Source organism: Artemia franciscana, chromosome 5 (genome assembly GCF_032884065.1).
Source record: "Artemia franciscana chromosome 5, ASM3288406v1, whole genome shotgun sequence".
NCBI lineage: Eukaryota > Metazoa > Arthropoda > Branchiopoda > Anostraca > Artemiidae > Artemia > Artemia franciscana.
The window spans coordinates 45,183,149-45,197,630 of NC_088867.1; the positions used below are offsets into that span (position 1 = coordinate 45,183,149).

At 34.2% G+C, this 14,482-nt stretch overlaps 1 protein-coding gene and 1 long non-coding RNA gene across 4 annotated transcripts in view; one reads left to right on the forward strand and one right to left on the reverse strand.

Annotated features, from left to right (window-relative positions):
* The window catches only part of LOC136027480 (uncharacterized), a 30,608-nt gene extending 24,775 nt beyond the window's left edge, over positions 1-5,833 (forward strand). Inside the window, exon 3 of the long non-coding RNA XR_010617608.1 lies at positions 5,668-5,833. This is a non-coding gene — a long non-coding RNA (uncharacterized LOC136027480). The remainder of the gene's footprint in view (positions 1-5,667) is intronic.
* Positions 1-14,482, reverse strand: part of LOC136027479 (microphthalmia-associated transcription factor-like) — a 225,660-nt gene that overhangs the window by 132,168 nt on the left and 79,010 nt on the right. The gene's annotated exons all lie outside the window — the stretch shown is intronic.

Consider the following 14,482-nt stretch of genomic DNA (forward strand, 5'->3'; position numbering starts at 1 on the left):
GCAAAAAGACCAACTACGCTTTCTTTCCGTATGCACGACTGGGAGCACCTTCGAGGAAGGCCTCAACACATATGACGGGACAGCCATGGTCAGTTTCTCTTAATGATCAATGACAGAAGATGACCAACGATCAGTCAATGACGAACTGAAAGATGCAGTTCTCAAATTGTGACCACCATTACGAGCATTAAGTCAAGTACGTTATCCTAAAATGCTCTGAAAAGTATTCTTCCGACCCAAACACATAATATAGCACCGAAAAATTTTGGATTCCTTTTCTCGCCAGATTATTGGTGCGATAAACAGGCAAAGATTCATTTATTTTTTTCTTCTTCTTTTTTTACATACTTCTTTAAATTGGGCTCAAAATGGTATAAATGAGCTTATAAAATTACTTCTATCCATCATTCATTGGAAGCTTCTAAGCAATACCGCCAAAGCTTAGGTGTTCAGAAATAAAAGGCCCCAAAACAAAATTTGCCAGACAGAAAAACTGTTCCCAGACCATGCTTGAGTTACAAGAATTTATATTTTTCTAAAACACATTTGACATTTTTCCTGGCACTAGTTATGTTTGCGGATGACAAGAACGATGATAAACATGGCAGAATAACAAAAAATATAATAATATTCTCAAAAAGATGCCTCCTCCTGTTAATCTCTTGACTTGGCAATAACTGCCTACAATTTTTATATGATCCACATCTTATTAGAATTTTGACGTATCTCCCACTATGTACGACACAATAGTCCTGCGTTTATACCTCTGGAGATCTTTGGGGAAGCTACTTCCCGAACGGTTGCCTTTGGTGAGTAAGACTTACCAAAAGTAAGTTAAGTACTTTTGGTGAGTGTAAATTATCCTAGCTGCATGCTATTGACTGACCTTTTTTCGTGTTGTTTTTTTTTCCTTTTCCCATGATCTGTTTTTAAATAAATATTTTATGATAATTTTTATTCTAAAAAAAATCATGGCTGACATCATTCTTTAAGAAAGAAATCGTTTCTTACTAATTCAGCTTTGAGTTCAAAACTACGAGAAAAAAAAAAGAATATTGAGGATTTTATAGTTCATGAAGTTCAATTTTGGGGTGAGGATCTATCCTTGAAGTAAGCGATCTAACATTAATAATTTTATAGTCATTACTCAATCGAAAACTAAAGGTTGTTACAAAATGGTCTATTTTCAGGCTTAGTAGAATACTAGTAAAACTTATCGGTAGCTAGTTGAATTATTTGCATGATCTTTAAACGCGTCACATTCAGTTTTGTCAGACCTATCAAACAATTCATGCTAACAAACTGTGAGCAAGAAGTGAGTCGGTCCACTAGTAACCGAAACTCCAAAAAACGGAAGCCCTATGTCCAAGGGCCGTCCTCAGCAATACAAATAAGAAAAAACAACTTACAAGAGGATAAAATAAATAAAACTAAAATGAACAGTTTTTCAAAACAGTCCTAGCATTCTTACCTCAGCGAAGTTCAACCAGGACTGATAAATAAATTGTTATGAAACAAGGCAATTCAATAAAATGAAAGAAAATGATTTAAAAACAGGTTTTTAATGCCAGCCTAGCTTTTATTATATTGCTCATTATGCTTATTCCAACTATACAAGTTTCATTAAGTTTAGTCATACCCACGAAAGGCTACGAGCCTAATTTTCGAACAAAGGCGAACCCTGAAAGTCATAGAATCTGAATGAAAATTACACCACTAGATTCAACGTATCAGAGAACCCTACTTACCCATTGTTTATCTATAGTATTTGCAATCGAAAAGTATACATAAATTTTCCGGGAGGAGGGGACGAATCTTCTGCTGGGAAATTTTCTACGAGGAGAATTTTTCATGGGAAGGAAAGTCCAGGGAATTTTCCAGGAGGTGAATTTGTCAGGAGAAATTTTACACTTGGGGAGTTTGCCTGAATTCCCGTCACGCATTGAGATGTTAAGAATAATTGTCCAGGGTAAATTTTCATCAGGATCGAGTTAGCTAAAGGGTATAACTATGGGGGAGGAGGGATTTTTCCGTAGAGGTGGAACCAGATTTCCTGACTTTATTTAAAAAACGATCAAAAATTAAAGAAAAAAGTTTTTTTAACAGAAAGTAGGGAGCGACATTAAAACTTGAAACGAACAGAAACCATTAAGTATATGACAAGGGTTGCCCCCTCCTCAATACTCCGCTCTTTACGCTAAAGTTTGAAATTCGTAATTCTTTGAGACCGACTCCTGAAACACAAAGCTGACTTAATTAGAGCAATAAGAAGCTTTTATTCAAGTACTCAAAAACTTTTGCATAAAGAGTGAGGTGTTGAGGAGGGGGCAGCCTACCTCTTGTACGTAATAATTTCTGTTTGTTTTAAGTTTTAATGCTGCTCCTTGCTTTCAGTTGAACAAATCTTTATTTTTATTTATTTAAAAGAAGCATAAAAAGCTACAAGCCAGAGGAATTTTCTCTCATTTTAGAAAAAATAGGAAAACAACCCAAATGGTTCTTAATTAAAATCAAAAGATTAGATTCAACTTGTCCGAGAACACTACTGTAGAGGTTTCAAGATTTTATCTACGAAATGGGGAATTTTGTATTTTTTGCCAGAAGAAACGTCACGGATGCGTGTTTATTTGTTGTTTTTTTCTTAGGGGTAATCATACACAATAGAGGGCTCATTCAAATGGAAATCATAAGTTATAGTGCCTTTTTTAGGTCAACAGAAAGAAACTTGCCCATTGTTTGCATTATATGTTTGCTATTGGGAAACATATGGAATTTTTCAAGGGGAATTTCGGTGAGAGAGGATTTTCCACACAGAGAATTTTACACGGGGAGGAAAGTATCCGGGAGGAAGCTTTCGAGGGGAGATTTTACACGGGAGAAATTTTCCAGAATTCATATATGGAATAATTTTATGTGTCTTACTTTCTCTTTGGCGACTCAATTTTACGTGTTGACAGAATGCTCCGGGGGCACTGCCCAAGGCACATTTTCAGCCGGGATAGAATTGCTTGGGTGAATTTCCATGAGTGTGGGGGATTTTTCCATGGGAAAATTTTCCACAGGAGTACATTTCCATTGAGGGGGGAGGGGTAATTTTCCAATAAAAATTTTCCGCGGAGGGAGGAATGTCTAGAATGAAAAATGATAAGAAATTAAACAGAAACCAACGTTTTATAAGTGAAAATAAGGATAATTTCCCAGGGAAAATTGTTCACGCAGAGGGGAGAGGTGGAATTTCTGGTATTAATTGAAAAACCAGCAGAAATAAAAAAAAGTTTTTGAACTGAAAATAAGGAGCAACATTAAAAGTTAAAAGGAACAAATATTATTACTTTAATATAAGGAAGGCTGTTACTTCATCGTTGCGTTTCCTCACTCTTCACGTCGAACTTTGACTTTTTCACGATTCTTTATAAGCAACTACGTAAACACAAGGGCCGTTTAACTGGAATTAAATAAAAAAACTAGTTTTTTTTAACTGAGAGTAAGGAGCGAGATTAAAACTTAAAACGAACAGAAATTACTCCGTATATGAAATAGGTTTTCCCTTTCACAATCCCTCGCTCTTTAAGCTAAAGTTTTTAATTGTTTTAAAAAGTAGAACTGTGGCAAAGAGTCAAACTTAAGCTTAAAGAGCGAGGGATTGTGGAGGAGAAAAACCCATTTCATATACGGAGTAATTTCTGTTCATTTAAGTTTTAATGTCGCTCCTTACTTTCAGTTCAAAAAACAGTTTTTTTTTATTTAATTTCTGAATGTTTTTGAATTAATGCATGTTTGATTTTGGCTCTCCGCACATAAATTATTAAAATGAAATTCGCTTATTAATTCTTTTTTTGGCTAAACAGCTTTCTCTTAGTTTTGATCAGACGATTTTGAGAAATAAGGAGTGGGGAAGGAGGCCTAGTTGGCCTCCAATTTTGGGTTACTTAAAAAGGCGGCTAGAACTTTTAATTTTTAACGAACGTTTTTATTAGTAAAAAATATACGTAACTTAAGAATTAACTTACGTAACCAACTTTTATATTCTCATATTTTTAATATGTATATGAGGGGGTTTGTCCCATCATTAATACCTCGCTTTTTACGCTAAATCTTAAGTTTTGTCCCAATTCCTTAAGAATGACCCCTGAATCAGAAAGGCCGCAGAATATATAGTTGAAATTACTAAAAATACTTTAGCATGAAGAGCGAGGTATTTATCTCCTCCTAAATACCTCGCTCTTTATGCTAAAGTATTTCTAGAACCCCTCATATGCGTAATAATTTCTGTTCGTTTTAAGTTTTAATGCTACTCCTTACTTTCAATTGAAAAACGTTTTCATGTTTATTTTTTCATTGCTTTTTTTTATAGTAATGGTAAAAAATCCCGCGCCCTTTTCATTGAATTTCTCTTCCCCCATGACATATTCCTCCAAGAAAGGCCCCGGCCCCACCCCCAAACCAAAATAATTTCCCTGAAAACGTCTGTACACTTCCCAATAACCATTACTGTATATAAACACTGGTCAAAGTTTGTAATTGCAGCCCCTCCCCCAGGGACTGTGGGGGAGTAAGTCATTCCCAAAGACATAGTTATTATGGTTTTCAACTATGCGGAACAAAATGGCTATTTCAAAATTTTAATCCGTTGACTTTGGGAAAAAAGAGAGCGTGGGAGGGGACCCAGGTGGCCTCCAATTTTTTCGGTTACTTAAAAAGGAAAGAACTTATAATTTCCGTTAGAATGGGCCCTCTTGCGACATTCTAGGACCACTTGGTCGATACGATGACCCCCGGGAAAAAATAAAATAAACACGCACCCGCGATCTGTCTTCTGGCAAAAAATACGAAATGCCATATTTTTGTAAATGGGGGCTTTAAATTTTTGGTATAGAATTCTCTGATACGCTGGATGTGATGGTGTGACTTTCGTTAAGATTCTATGACTTTTAGGGGGTGTTTCCCCCTATTTTCCAAAATAAGGCAAATTGTTTCAGGCTTGTAACTTTCGATGACGAAGATGAAACTTATATACTTAAACTCAGCGCGAAAATCCGATTTGTTTGATGTATATCTTAGCATCAAAATTCCGTTTTTTAGAGTTTCGTTTACTATTGAGCCGGTTCGCTCCTTACTACAGTTCGTTACCACGAACTGTTTGATAAGAAGCTTTTTTAAAGTGCTAAAACACTTCAGCGTGAAGGGTGAGGGATTGAGGAGGGGGTAGCTCCCTCATATACGAAATGATTTCTGTTCGGTTTAAGTTTGAATGTTGTTGCTTACATTCGGTTGAAAAATAATTCTTTTTAACAAACAGTTCACAGCAATGAACTGTAAGTAAGGAGTGACTCGTCCCAACAGTAACCGAAACTCTAAAAAAGTAATTTTGATAAATATTAATACATCAACAGAATTATGGTACCCATCAGAACCTACAAGTTTGAGAAAACTTGCCCGATTTTGAAAAAAGGGGAAACAGCGACAATAGACAATAAACAGCGATAAACAGCGACAGGGGAAACAGCGATAATAGTGTCGACCCAAGCTACAATAAAAATCACACCATCAGATTTAGGACATCGGAGAGCCTTTCTCAAGCTCCTATATACAGAATGTGGAATTTTTAATTTTTGTCTTTTTGCCAGAAGATAAATCACAGATGCGTGTTTATTCTTTTTTTTTCAGGGCTAATCGTCCCGAACCAATAGTTTTGAAAGATCGGAAGAGGGCTCATTCAAACATGGAGATGGCATGAACCCCCGTTACCCTTGACGGAATGGAAGTAATTTGTGCAATTTACCCACTGTTTATTTAGTATTTGATGTTGGAAAATATACATAAATTTTTGGTATACAGGATACAGGATATACAGGAATTTTTCTGTGGGGGTATTTTTCAAGCGGATAATTTTTCATAGGAAGGAAACATCCTGGGAAGAACTTCTGATAGAGGAGGGAGACGGATTCCCAGGCATGATTTGAAATACGATCGGTAACAAAAGAAAAACAATTTTTTTTTAACTGAAAGTAGGAAGCAACGTTAAATCTTAGAACGAACAGAAATTATCCCGTATTTCAGGGGCACTACTCTGTTCAATCCCCTGCTCTTTACACTAACGTTTGACTTTGTGTCGTAGTTCTTTAAGAAAGAGTGATCAAACACAAAGCCCGTTGAATTTGAAAAAGAAGTATTTTAAAGAACTTTACTACTTTATTGTCAAGAAAAAGGAAATGAGGATGGAGTATCCCCCTCCCTCATATACGGGATAATTTCGGTTCTTTTTTAGTTTTAACATTCCTCATTACTTTCACTTGAAAAAATTTGTTTTTTTTATTTAATTTACAACCATAAAGCCACATAAGGGAGAATATGATAGTAGCACCACGGAAGTAATGCTTAAAGGAGACCAGACTCCCCCACCACTGGCAAATCCAGAGAAACCGGGGGGCCTGCTTCCCAAGATTCTTCTGACGCCCTCTTTCCCTCTTTTTTCACTCTTTTTTTTAGAATAAATTTGTCAATTTAGTCAATTATTGGCACCTATGTCATATTGGACACCCCCCCAAGATTGTGCTCATTGGCGCCGTTGTCAAATTGCCCCAGACCCCAAGATTTTGCTCTATATCCACCCCTGCTCCCCGCAAGAACATTAAAAGCCTTATCCTTTGAATATACATTTAAAAAAAATTTATTGTAATTATCCTTAGCTTTCAATTATGATTTATAAATATATTAAGATTGTTGTTTTACTTCATTTTTTTTTTCAATACAACAGAAATCCTTTCTTGCAGTTTTTTTTTTCCACTTTTGCTAACCCTCTGCAGTCAATTCTAATATGAGCTACAGCAACACAATGTTTCAAGCTAGAATAGTTTAAATTATTAAAAATAATTAATAATTAAATTAAATTTCAACATAGGCTGCTATGGTTGACTACGCTTTCAAAACCAACTTCGTATACTAGAGATGTACAACAAGCTTCGCTTTTTTTTTATCAAATCCATATGGAAAATTAAATCCATTTAATTAAATCCATATTAAAATTAAATCCGAATTAAATCCAATTAAATCCATCATGATATGGAAATAGAATATATGATATGAAAAAGCTTCACCTTGTGGATCGGATCAATGCTCAATTGCCAAATGCTAAAATATTACAGATTTATTGCCACATTAATTCATTTACATATGGTTAAACGTGTCTATATTTGTAACTGAATACTTATATCAAGTATTAACGTGCCAAGAACGAAAGGGGTATCCCCATTTTTTTTTTTCAAAAGTGAGTTAGAAAGTGAGCGAGATGTTTCTAATACTGAATCTCCTGGAGATGTCACATTTCAAAAGCATATTTACTTTGTAAGAGGCAGGAGAGTCCTGCTATGGCTGGAATAAAAAAATATTTCAGCACCTCTACTTTCGTTAAAATGACGATGTATTATTCAACCGAGGTCTATCTCTTTTTGTTTCGATGGACGGGGTAAATTAAAAAAACAAGAAAAAAAGTTAGCAAATTATGCAAAAGTTACAAGAGATCATAGGCAAAAATCTTGACGGTTGGGGACGAAATCAGGTCTGAATGCCTCCTCCCCCTAGGTTCCTCCTTCAAATAACACTGGTGTGCCCCAGGGTGCAGTTTTAGTTCCAAGATATACCAGTGATAAGATAACTCAGGATATTTATCTTCACAAATATTCTTATCAAGACAAAGCCACAAATATTTCAAGGAAAGTTTGAGAGAAGCAGGAATCTAAGCTTAACACCCAATGTTTTCCTCAGATTTATCGTTGAGATATACAAAACACTAAAAACGAGCAAAAATTAAGTTTTTACCCCATTAATACGAAATGGTAGTGATGTTTCTGTGAAATGTCTATGTTTATTCAGCCTCCTTCTTCGGCTCTTAGGCATTCTAAAGCGTATCGACTTATCAAATACCTTGAATTTCAAATGAATATAGAATGAAAGACACAATTCCCACTGAGTCGTTTGGATTTGATCAGTATTAATTAAGAAAGTAAAGTATTATTTATTAGACTTTTATGATAAAATATAAGTATATTTTGTATTCTTTTATAATTGTTTTGCCCGTTTCAGGATCCTCATCCGTGCACTACTTACCCAGCATTTCTATTCTTGCCCAGTCTTTCCTTATCTGATTTTGTAGTTTTGTTCTTCCATTCATTTACTTACTTTTTTATTCATGGCAAAGAGTTGCTTCTCATCTTCCGTACACCCGAAATTGTAATTCCGTACGGAAGAAGATTGAGCTCGTAAAAACACTTCCGTACAATTACGAGCTCAACCTTCCATTGGAGACGTATTATTTTGTTGGAATGTTAATTTGTGTTGAGTAAATAAATTCACTCATTCATTCTTGAGGTTCAACATCAAGCACCAAAGTTGTAAAACTGGTAATTCCCTCTCACTTAAGCCTTTCTTAGGCAGGGGCAAGTATTTTGAATCTGTTTAGGACTTGAACGTTCACCGAGCAACTGAAACAGACTGAATATGCATAATAGAGGGACCATAGAGGGTACTCAACCAGATAAAGAGGTCTCTAGTAATAAACTGTCAAGCATTCTAAGCAGAGATTTTGGTACTTGTCGCCAAGTTTTGGAATATATTTTGAAATAAAATGAACGGTAATACTTTCTTGTTGTAGCCAGCCACATATCTTGAAGATTAGGACACTATCTGGTCTGTTGCCAACAGCTCAAACGCATCTTTAAGTGTATTTCTGTTTCCATAGTTTTAAGGTTCCTCGGGAGTGAAAAATCAATTTCTAAAATTCGACGAAGTGCCAAATTCTGGCCTTTAATATAATTGTTACCCATTCGGTAAATGTCCCCTACACTTTTTAGAAGTTTGTAAATTTGTACTAATGTGCTTACGGATTCAAATTGAGAAAGATGAAGTACAGCTGTTTGATCAAACATCTTCATTTGTATGTTTGGTGAAAAACAACTTCAACTTCACTGTTCAATTACTCCCTGGAAGATGGTATCAAATGTCAGTCAGCGAAACGATGGGAAATATTATGAGACAGTTTAATTCACATAGTTTTGTAGATAAAACAATAAAACACTTGGTAGTAAAGCTGTTTGATCAACATCGTCATTTGTATGTTTGGTGAAAAACAACTTCAAATTAATTTCACTGTTCAATTAATCAAACAGTTCGTGGTAACGAACATTTTGGCTCATTTTCAAAAATAGGAGGAAATAACCTCAAAAGGTTATAGAATCTTAACGAAATCACACCATCAGATTCAGCATATCAAAGAACCCATTTATAGAAGTTTCAAGCTCCTATCTACAAAAATGTGGAATTTTGTGTTTTTGCCAGAAGGCAGATCACGGATGCGTGTTTATTTCTTTGTTTGTTTTTCTTTGTTTTTTTGTTTTGTTTTTTTTTTCCAGGGGTGATCGTATCGACCCAGTGGGCCTAGAATCTTGCAAGAGGGCTCATATTAACGGAAATGAAAAGTTCTAGTGCCCTTTTCAAGTGACCAAAAAAATTGAAGGGCATCTAGGCCCCCTCCCATGCTAATTATTTTCCCAAAATCACCAGATCAAAATTCTGAGATAGCCATTTTATTCAACGTAGTCGAAAAACCTTATAAAATGCCTTTAGGGACAACTTACCTCCCCCACAGTCCCCGTGGGAGGGGCTACAATTTACAAACTTTGATCAGTGCTTACAAATAGTAATGGTTATTTGGAAATGTATAGACGTTTTCAGGGGGATTTTTTTGTTGGGGGGTTGAAAGGAGGGGGATATGTTGGGGGAACTTCCCCTGAAGGAATTTATCATGGGGGAAGAAAATTTCAATGAAGGGAGCGCAGGATTTTCTAGCATTATTAAAAAAAAAGAATTAAATATGAAAAAGTTTTTTCTACTGAAAGTAAGAAGCAGAATTAAAGCTTAAAACGAACAGAAATTAATACGCATATGATGGGCTAACCTCCTCCTAATACCTCGCGGTTTACGCTAAAGTATTTTTAGTAATTTAAACTATTTATTCTACGGCTTTTGTTATTCAGGGGGTCACTCTTAAGAAATTTGGACAAAATTTAAGCTTTAGTGTAAAGAGCAAGGTACTGACGAGGGGGCGAACCCACACATATACGTAATAAAAACATGAGAATACATAAGTTCGTTACGTAAGCTAATTTATAAGTTACGTACATCTTTAACTAATAAAAACATTCATAAAAAGTTGAAAGTTGAATTTCTAAGCAACCAAAAACCGGAGGGCAACCAGGCCTCCTCATTCCGCTCTCTCTTTGTCAAAATCATTCGATCAAAACTATGAGAAAGCTATTTAGCCAAAAAATAAAAATGCAAATTTAGTTTTAATTATTCGTCTGCGGAGAGCCCAAATCAAAACATGAATTGATTTAAAAACATTCGGAAATTAAATAAAAAAAACACGTTTTGGCTTTGTGAAACTCGGAGTCGTTTTGTGCTGTTTAAAACTTATGCGTCTATATTACTATTTTGAACTTTGCATTTGTATAGAAAAAGCAGAACCGAAGAGGGTTTTATAATAAACATTATGACACAAGATTATAATAAATTTAATATAATACAAGATTTGCGTGTTAGCAATTTGTTATAAAATTTCCCCTTAAATATATTTAAAACTTTTTTCCTGGCTTTTAACTATCTGCTACATCAAAAAAATATTGGCTCTCGGCTCGGGGAAACTCGGAGTCGTTTTTGTGCTATTCAAAACGCATGCGTCTATATTATTATTTTGATCATTGTATTTGTATAGTAAAAGCAGAACCGAAGAGGGTCTTATAATAAATGTCATGATACCAGATTATAATAAATTTAATATATTACAAGATTTGCGTCATAGCAACTCATTAGAAAATTTCCCCTTAGTTATATTTAAATTTTCCCTCAAAGGTATAGATCCATGCTAGGAAATTTCGAAAATATGAGATCGTTGGTAAAGACAAAGAGTGGTCTGTGATTCACTTGGATTTACTAGCCTATACATAGCCTAGGAAAATAATTACAATGTAAAGGAGCAAGCTCGAGTTTTTCCTAACAAATGTTTGCCAACCACGCACGATTCCACGCCTAATCGAATTGCGGTATCACTCACCTGTTGCCTCCGCAATTACACGGTTCAAAGACTTAAAGGTCCCTAAATGATTTCGAATCCAAATAAAGCTTTCGACATTGGACAACAGGCAGTCTATACAAACTAACGCTTAATTGTATTCAGAAGGATTTTAAGATCTTTGGGTAGGTCTTGTTTTTAAACGATAACTTTGATAAGGACAGGTTTCGACGTTTCATCTATTAAGGCCCAAGATGCATGACAAATCAAGCCTAAATTGGCCAGCTATTCCTAATTGTGCCGTTGTTCAAACAACTAAATAAGTGATTGAACATAAATCAATAAAATATGTCACTGGATTTGTCTATGTTGTGTGTGGGGATGATGCTATTCAATAAAGTCTTAACATAAGTTATTATAAATTTTAATGTACATTTTTATGTTCAATACCATAATTTTATATTGTATAATTACGATATAACATTACAAATATGCTATAATAATTTAACATAATCTAATATAATAATTTTCATATAATATATTCATATATACGTTTTAATATGTTTTATACCTTTTGAACACCCACAGCTTGTATCTAGAGGAAGGATTAACATCTAAATTTTTAACAATGTGCCATGCAAACTTTCACTGAATCCACAGACAAATCGCCTCACCTCTGACATCGGTCCAAAGGATAACTGGATAAATTGAAAAAATATGGCCTAAAACGCTCCTCATCCACTTTGCGTTACAATTCTTGGAAAAAAATTTTCCCCCTCCGTTCCACTATATTCAATAAATATCCTTTTCCTACTAAAGCATGGATTAAAATGATAATATTGGAGTACTCTAGCATTTTATGTAAAAAATAAAATTAACTTTAAAGCCCAAAAATATATCTTTCTAAGATAGATTTTGACGTGTCGTTTTAGTTTGTCTTTCCTTCTACTGGCCGTAGTTCCCTTTGTTTCCTCCACAGTTTGGCTTTAGATTTTTAAAATGACAAATTCTGGTGGGTTGCACCTCACCTTTGGTCAAAGATCGTAGTTACTTCCGACATTTAAAACGCCTTTGACACTGGAGTCTAGTTTTAATTCTAATTATATCCATACTAAGCCCATGTTCACACCTTGGTCACATGTTTAGGGTATCAAAATTCACTTTCCCTCAGTCTTCTTTAAGTAAGCAGGTATTTAGAATTCAACAGTAGATATTCTTTTCTTTGCTGTACCCCGTCTATTGGTAAAAAGTGTTTCCCTACCTTTTGCCATTTTGGATAAATAAAAAAAATTTTAAATTAAAATTAACAAAAACGGATTAAATATTAACATTAATTTTATTGAATATCCTTAAATTCAGTTCATTATATCTATTTTGTACGCTATATGCTGGGCTAAAATAATTCGATGAGAAATACGTATAATAATGTAATAATGCAATTCGTGAATGCTCGCTTACTGAAACGAACAAAAAAGACTGAATAAATGGGTATTTTAGAATCCTTAACTTGGGTGTAATGGTTATTAGAAAATGACATCCGGTGCCAAAGTCCATTCAAGTGTTGCTGCAACCATTGGCATATCCTGAATTCGTCTTCGAGTGAACAGGGGTGGGTTTGCAAAACAAGAACTTTAAAAAAGCATAAAAATTCGTTTATATGAATTTTTATTACGTTTTTATGAGTTGAGAAAAGAATTTTGGAAGGGAGGTCGTCAAACCCGTTACCTTCCTCCCCCCGGACACGGCCTTGGCAGCAACCATGATCCATGGTCACATCTGAGGAGTAGCCCTAATGATGACATTGTGAAATGACATTATGATGACATTATGATGACATTTCACTCCATCCATTCCATAAAAACATATGGATAGAAGCATTAATGCACATTCTCAATTGTGTATTTCATACTATTGATTTAAAAAAGGTTTCCCAAAAAAGAAGTTTTTCAATGAAAAGTAAAAAACCATATTCATACCAAAATCAAGCAGATATAAATTCATATAATAATTCAAACATAAACTGAAATTATATTAATATGAATAAAAAACAGAGCCCAAAACGATTAGGAATTAAAATGAATAATCAATTAAGACTAAAAACGAAAAGAAATTACCAAAAACAAGAGCAAAGATATTACCACCTAAACTCTCTAAGGCCCGAGCGTGATTTAGGTTATAACAACATCACCAATAACACAACAAAATAAATTTAAAAAACAACAACAACAGAGAAAAAAAAATCATGATAATAATCATGATTAAAGGAATGAAAAAAAATTCTTCTTTGTATAATTACATTTGTGACTTTTAATTTATTTTTACTATTTTGAAAGGACACTGTTTGCGTCAAAACCTTCCCACTTAATTGCATCTCATTAAGACTTAGAGACAATTGACTCCTAAAAAAAATATAAAATGAACATTGACGATTTTTGAAGCAATGACACTTTCTCTCAACTCTACTTTTTAAAACAGTAAAAAACTTTAGCGTAAAGAGCGGGGCGTTGAGGAGGGAGCAGTCCCTTTCATATACGAAGTTAATTTCTGTTCGTTTTAAGTTTTAATGTCGCTCCTTACTTTCAGTTAAAAAAAAATTATTTAATATCTGAAAAAATCTTAATATCTTAATATCTAAAATTTTAAATATTTAAAATTTTAAATATATTTTATATTCTATTTAAATATTAATATCTTAATATTTAAAATTTTAATATCTTAATATCTAACGTTTTTGAATTAATGCATGTTTTGATTTTTGCTCTCCGAAGATGAATAATTAAAAAGAAATTTGCATATTTATTTATTTTTGGCTAAATGGCTTTATCATAGTTCTGATCGAATAATTTTGGGGAAAAAAGGAGCGGGGAAAAAGGCCTAGTTGCCCCCCCCCCCAATTTTCTGGTTACTTAAAAAGGCAACTAGAACTTTTAATTTTTAACAAACGTTTTTATTAATAAAAGATATACGTAACACGAATTAGCTTACGTAACAAGCTTTTGTATTCGTACGCTTTTATTACGTATACGAGGGGATTTACCACCTCGTCAGTACCTCGGTCTTTACACTAAACTTTAAGTTTGTTCCAACTCCTTAAGAATGAACCCTGAATCACAAAGGCCGTAGGATAAATAGTTGAAATTAATAAAAATACTTTAGCGTAAAGAGCAAGGTATTAGGAGGAGGTGAACCCCTCATAAAAGTAAAGATTTCTGTTCGTTTTAAGTCTTAATGCTGCTCTTTACTTTCAGATGAAAAAACTTTTTCATATTTATTTTTTCTTTGTTTTTTTTTTAAATAATACTAGAAAATCCTGCACTCCCTTCATGGCAATTTTCTTCCTGAATGGAAAATTACTCCATGGAAAGTTCCCCCAGCATATCCCCCTCTTCTCAACAACCCCCCCCCTAGCCAAAATAT